The sequence below is a fragment of the Leptonychotes weddellii genome, chromosome 14, assembly GCF_054177405.1.
Source record: "Leptonychotes weddellii isolate Sample4059 chromosome 14, ASM5417740v2, whole genome shotgun sequence".
In the NCBI taxonomy this organism is placed as follows: domain Eukaryota; kingdom Metazoa; phylum Chordata; class Mammalia; order Carnivora; family Phocidae; genus Leptonychotes; species Leptonychotes weddellii.
The window spans coordinates 6,222,737-6,229,922 of record NC_138382.1 but is presented as its reverse complement, the minus strand read 5'-3'; the positions used below and the strand labels follow the sequence as shown (position 1 = coordinate 6,229,922).

Sequence of the window (7,186 nt, the reverse complement as noted above, 5' to 3'; positions counted from 1 at the left end):
ACTGCCTTCGGCTCAGGTCATGATCCCGGAGTCCCGGGATCGAGTCCCGCATCGGGCTCCCTGCTCGGCGGGGAGTCTGCTTCTCCCTCTAACCCTACCCCCTCTTGCGCTCTCTCTCTCGCTCTCTCTCTAATAAATAAATTTAAAAAAAAAAAACAAGAGTCACTAACTCCTCCCCTCATTAAAAAAAAAAAAAAGAGAAGGAGCTTGAATGTTTGGGTCTGGGGGACGGGGGGAAGAAAATGTCCTTAGTGTGTATTTAGCCTGAAACAAAAAAGACAAAACAAAAAAATAAGATGAAATCCAAACAGTAACAAATATGACTTCTAAAAATACCCACATAATGATGTGAACTGCGTTTTTCCACTAATATACATGCCACTTTCCATACCAGATCTAGGTCCCAAACTGATTTCTGTGATTACTTATGTCAGAGAAAATTTGCTGTGAACCATCTGGCTCAGTTAATAAAAATACAGTAATGCGTGTCTTAAAGAGTTATTAAAAATTAACACACTTTTCCATTTCCAAATTGGACTAAATGGAAGGAACCAGGAAGGAACTTTTTACAACTAATAAACTAAAAAAAAAAAAAAAAATCAAAGTGATGTACGAGAATAAAAGTGAGCTTCTGAAGATCCAAGAGTCCAGGATGCAAAAGGCATGTGTCCGTGAGGCCGTCACAACCATAAACTTTCTGAACTATCTCAAGGAGTCTCTCAACTCCCCAAAGAGTGACTCTGTTGGCGTACACAGTGATGCCAAGCCTAATGAGATAAAAGTTTGTAATGTGCTTTTAAAAAAGGAACTGGAACATAATTCATGTAGTGCTGAGAACGTTTTCCAAATGAAGTGACAGTTTTACCTATTTTTGTTTTTCTAAGAAATGTTACCTCGTTCATGAAGAGAGGAATTGAAAATGAGAGGCTGAAGGTTTCAAGAAAGGCTTTATTGGTTTGTCAATAATATTTATCGACGGGACTATTTTCTACATGTCTTCTGTGGGAAAAATATCAGCGACTATATTAGAGGCTCATGGTGATTCCAATCCTGAAAGTGACAATCTAATAAAGAAAATGTGTTACAGAAAGCCTGTAAATGAGGCATAAATGTGAGCTGGGCATTTATCCTGTGACTCTCTTCGGTAGTAAGCCCCGGAATACTGTTGTCACTTTAACAATTTTCATCCCATTTGAGTTCCCACTGCAAAGGAAATTTAGGAATATGGAAACAGTGTTTATAACAATTAAAAAAAAAAAACACCTCACTTCTTAGAGAGGAATGTGGGGGGCAGGGGGTAGAACAGAAGTAAAGAAGGTAAATTCAAGATGGTTTCCATTCGAAATTGGCAGTATTATTCAACCTTACTACAAGACATTTTATAAAATCCCTCGGTTCTCTGCTTATTACAATAGATGATGGAGGACAGAGTATACCGTTCATGAAGGGACGGTCCAGAACTGGCCAGGTTTAAGGAACGGATGGACCAAGGAGAAAGAATAACCAACCATGTCATAACTCCATCTATTTAAGTCGTCCAGATTTTGCATGCTAGACTATTTTAAGAAATTTATGAAAGTTGCACTTATTTTTGATTGAGAGTTATACATGTTTCGCAGACATATGTTGGTTTATTTCAATTTTGATATTTTGCTTAAAATAATTTTGGTGTTTTCCTGATTTCTATTTCACATAAAAATAAATTTAGCCTGAACAGAAGATGATTGCTGACAAAGCCACAACTTTTTCAACAGAGTAAAAGGCATATAATGATACACTGCTCGAGGGAGAGAGGGGTTAAGTGGCTTATTTCTGCAGGTTTCCAAGGGGGTCTCAAATTTGAGAAGAAAGGGGCTCACAGTCAACCCCCAATTCATGGCTAAGAGGCCTCTGCCGACCAAACCTCTGGTTTTAAGGTTCTCTCTGAAGGGCCACTTGGAGCAAACTGCTGGAGCTCAGTTGATTTGACTTAGAGTCTCCTGGTTGATCACACTTAGGTCTGAAATGAACTTGTGGTTTCGGACGTCTCAAGCCCATAGTCTGGTTCCCAGCAAGGCTCTTTTGTAGGATGGATGTCGTGCCAGGGCCAGCTCCAGGGTGCAGACCCAGACCTGGGGAGGTCCCAGCCTCCACTCCCTCGTACAAGTCATCCCAGATCCCGGTCAGAGGGAAGGCTGCATTGTCTAGGCACCAACGTGGGGGTGGGGAGCCACTTTAGAATAGACGAATGAGGTTTCTGTGAGCACCAGACAAACAAGACCCCCAGATCTACCACAGAGGAACTAGAGGGATCTCACACACGTCCTCGAACTAATTCAAACCATCCACTTGATCAGACATTAATTGGATGTTAGACTGGCATTTCCATGTTCTCTCCTGTTCAATGCCTGTGTAAATGTTCAGTAAAATGTCCAGTTAGAGTCAATTAATTACTATTATTACTATTAGCAGAAAGAGTGATCAAAGACCAAAAGGCTTGCTGCATCCCATGGAAATGAGTGAAAAGTGAACTACATCTCAGAACATCCTGACCGTTTTGAAAGAGCAAAGATGGGAGGAAAACATGAGCACCCAGACTGAAAACGACAATCAAAAGATTGTCTGTAAAAATCAAGAAAACCCAGCTGATGTCACAGGTCTCCTCTGCAGCAGGAAAGTCTGGAAGGTTCCAGGGTCTGCAGTGCTTGCACTGGAGGAGTGTCAGGGGAAGAGACCAAGAGTGAAGGGGTTTGACCCACCGGGTTGTACGAATAAAGGCAAGAGAAAGGCAATTTCTCGGACTCAGGGGCTCATAATATATACCACCCACTCACTCTTGATGGAGAAATTCACTTGAAACCATGAACCCCAAACCGGGAAAGTCAGACACTGAGGAACTGACACAGGGCTCCATGGGGGGCCTTGCACCCAACACCTCAGGGCAGTCGGGAGAGCACCACACCTGACTGAACTCACCACACCGACAATTCTGCAAGAAGAGGAAGGAGGGGCTATTCATTTTTCTAATGGGGTCTGGATGAAACTTGAAAGCAAACAATTGTGTAACGAATCATTATCATTCATTATGGGAATAACCCTGTAATTCAACACAAGAATTTCCTTTCCCTTGGGGCAATTTTACTCCTAGATTTATAAATTCAGCTAAATGCAAATGCATTAAAAATAAACTAACATTGAGATAGAAATATAAAAGACTGTTACAACATACTCCCAAACTGGATGCTTTGGGTGTCTGGGCAAATGGATGCCTTTTTCCATATTACTGGGGTTTTTTTCATGTTTTCCAAACCTTTAATGAGTGAGTTTCGCCTTGCGAATAAACATCTGAAACTAGGAAAGCAAGAACCACAGAAAGAGCATTTCCTTGGGTTTAGCCAAAGGCTTTCTCATCAAGGTTCCTATTGTGCAAGGTCCATCCTGAGATCTTAAGTCCCAAGTGTCACCTGACTGCTTTGTGCCACTGTCACCAACCTGGCCTTATACAAAACTTGACCAACAGGCCCCTCTCAGGTCCCCCTCCTTCCCCGACTTGCTGTAGACCCAGGCACCAAGGGCTAGTAGAACTAGACCACCAGGCCCGAGGTTGCCTGTGGTTCAAACACAGGTCATATGGAAAAAGACAAGAGAAAAACAAACTCTCAGAATCCAAGGGGGCAGCAGAAGGAGGAAACACAGAATGCCGAAGAAAGACAAATACAGGATGATAATGTGGGAGGGAGTTGCGGGGGGGGGGGGCAGGTATCTGATTACAGACTAGTAATTTCATGTAAACAACATTCTTTTTTTTTTTGTCCCCAGCAAGTATTGGGCAAGCCCTCTGCGCATGGCTATTATGTGTGTTAGGCACTGGGAGGAACAAGATGAATGAAACTCAAGCTTTACTCATGGGAAGATGGATGCAAGGTCAGGTGTATGGCTGGGCAGCATCCATACTGATGCAGCTGAGCAGGGCTCCTCAAAGAGGTGCTGCAGGAACGAGTAGCATCCCAGTGCCCTAGGCCTCTGTCGGACATACAGCCCCCCCGCCCCCCCCAGAAGTACAGAACAGAACCTTGGGGGTGGGGACCCAGCAATCTGGGTGTCAACAAGCCCTCCAGGAGATTCTGATGTTATATCCATGAATGCCATTCATATTGCAACCACTGTTGATTTACTTCGGAAAAACCTCCTGGCAGAAGTAAAGTGCCCAGCGGGATTCACCCACTTCTAACTGCGGCAAGAGCTACGTGAACTAGTAGCCGCGCTGGCCCGAAAAGGAACATCTCCCGGTGAGGGCGGGGGGTAAGGGCGCGTCATCTCTATTCACGCCGCGAATGGCGTGACGTTTCAGAATGCCAGTCTCGCACTAGAGAGTCCACACAGCTCCTGACTTCGTAATCGGCTGCCCAGCAGACAGATGGTTCTGAAAGAGGTACTGCCTATAAGCCCCCTCAGCGGCCTCCTGACCAGCAACGCAGCCCACACTTCTAGTGCCCAGTACACTCCCCTGCTGAGAAAAAGCACAGAAGGGGAGCCATAACTTTCCATTTGCACATTTCGGCGACTTTACAGAACACACAAGAACAATGCATGAAACTGGAAGTGACAGAACCTTAAATCTCGAGGGGTTTGGAAATACTGCATTGCGTGAAGCCTCACTCTGAGAATGATCTCTAACTCCGAGGCTGTTTGCAAGTAACAAACTTTAAAAAGGATAAATTGCCTCAAACCCAGAGAACCTTAGCTTACACCATTTTGCTAATTTAGGAGATTATTTCATATTTAAAGGATCACAACTGGACTGTAATCACCATCCATATATATTGGCTTGATTACAGATTGTTGACATTAAGGGGTATTAAGATGACCTTTGAAATATTACTTTCCCTTTCTATTAGAGGCTTTTGTGTAAGGTTCTGAAAATGAAAGGCTCATTAGACACCATTAAAATAGGATTTATTCCATATGTGTAACCAATAATCAAGTAGAATATTATTCCCTCCCCTAATCAGCTACGTAACATACTGAGAAGCATACTTGGGTGTTCAAAGCAGTAATACTCGGGCTCCCTGCTCGGCAGGGAGTCTGCTTCTCCCTCTGACCCTCCCCCCTCTCATGCTCTCTCTCTCTCATTCTCTCTCTCGCAAATAAATAAAATCTTAAAAAGAAACCAAAAAAAAAAAAGCAGTAGTAACAGCAAACCTTTCCTGATCAGGTTTCTGTACCATCACTAACGTCAACAAAACTCAAACAGAAAGGAGTCTAGGATGCTGGACATGCTTTTTAAAAAATATACATTTGATTTCAATTAAGGCTCAGTATTTATGACCCTTGGAGGTATACACTTTTACAATTTCATTGGTCAAGACCAATTAATCCCATTAGTGTGGCCATGGTGCGGTCGGCTGGCAGCTCAGGGAACGGACTGATGGATTATAGCTGGTCCCCATCTTCTCCTTACGGCTCAAAGATGACGGGAGGTGAAAGGCATGGGTGGAAAGGCTGGCAGATATTTCCAATGCCGTGGATACAGTCAAGGTGACTTCTACAATAAGACCAAGAGTTCAAGTCCACTTGAATCACAGGCATGCCTGCCAAAGGTGTAAATGAGGGAGAGGGCAGGGAGCTGAGGGCAGGGGCCACATCACACATCTGAGAGGAGGTGAGAAATCCACCTCACGGATTCAGCCGAGCTTTCCAAGTCTCCTTCTAGGACAGTGCTCCCTGGCTTGAGGTTTCATGAGTCCCCCAAGTCACCCAGGCATCTTGTTAAAATGCAGATTCTGATTCAGTAGGTGTGGAGCAAGGCCCAAGGTGGTGCATTCTTACCGGTCTCCTAGGCGACTCTTCTAAAAGTGTTGAGTGTTCAAAGATTATCCTTTGAGAAATAAAGTTCTAGGGATCATTAAACTACCCTCAGGTTGATAATAACACACAGTTTAATGGGATTTTTTTTTTAAAAGAAGAGAAAATAAACAAAAGAACTAGAGCAAGAAAAAAGAATAAAGAAAGGGATTGCATTTGATGAACCAAACTGTGGCAGCTTCATCCTTCAAAGTGTGGAAGAGTAAAATCTAATTTTAAAATGTAGGCTGGGAAGATAAAGGAGAGTGTTGTCTGGAAGAAAAAAAAAAGCAGAGGAAAAGTTTAAAAAAAAAGGACAAAGATGCAAAAGAGAAAGCCTGTGGAAGCCCGCAGGGCCACCTGATTTTGCTTCTTCTTCAGTCTCCATGCACATTTGGGCATCTGGCTCACCTTGTGCCACCCTGAGGTTTCCGTTCCCAGTGCATTCTTATTAGTACTGGATGTTCGCACAAGTTCTTAGTATTTACCACATCAGTTGGTAGAAAGTGTTACATAAAGGGAGAAGAAGAAAATAATTCAAATGATTTGAGGCTTTTCAAAAGTATCTGGTTCAGGAATTTGTGACACTGAGTATGACGGAATTCGGAGAGGGTGATGAGGAAGTCCCCGTGTGAGCTCACTTTGTGCTGTCCTCATGTTTTCAGTCTAACCACCTTCTTATCTGAACAACGGACTGAGAGAAAAGGGATTTCTGTGTTTCCCTTTGGTTGCTAAAAGGTAATATCTGATTATAATATTTCAAAGGTTCTACCCAGAGGAACAGTGGCCTCATTGGGAAATTATTTCAAGTCTTGGTACAGTTACCCCTGCTTAATTTGAGAATTAACTTCAGAGAAATCAGTGCCCCCCCACTCTGGACTGATTTTCCAAAGAGTGCAGATATCTAAATAGATTTGCACTTGCATTTCCTACACCAGCCCTCAGCGTTTCCCAGCCCGTTGGTTTGGCTGGCATAGCTCGAGGGGAGAAGAGGCTATGACACTCAGGGCTCATGAATCAGCCCGTCCGCGCACACCGCTCATCTGGTGTTCTGAAGTGGGCTATCGTACTCATTCATCCAGATCTTCTGGAACCATTAAACATTTTTTAGAATTAATATAAAACCCTTTCCATGATGTTTTCCTAACCCATAATAAAGAGATCCCAGTTACTATGTTTTTCCCTGTTATTCTAGTGGTACACAATGAATCGATTAAATAGCTCATAAATGCAACTTCTTAGCTTATTGTGCTTTTTGCTTTTGATTAAGAAATCTGTATAAAACAAAGTTTACCTAAATGGGCAGTATGTATGTATTTCTTACCGGCTTAAGGCCATTCATTGCTTCTTAACATTGTGGGTT

The 7,186-nt window shown here is 43.0% G+C and overlaps 1 protein-coding gene across 6 annotated transcripts in view; it reads right to left on the bottom strand.

Annotated features, from left to right (window-relative positions):
- GLIS3 (GLIS family zinc finger 3) overlaps positions 1–7,186 on the bottom strand; it is a 445,030-nt gene that overhangs the window by 101,261 nt on the left and 336,583 nt on the right. The window lies entirely within an intron of this gene.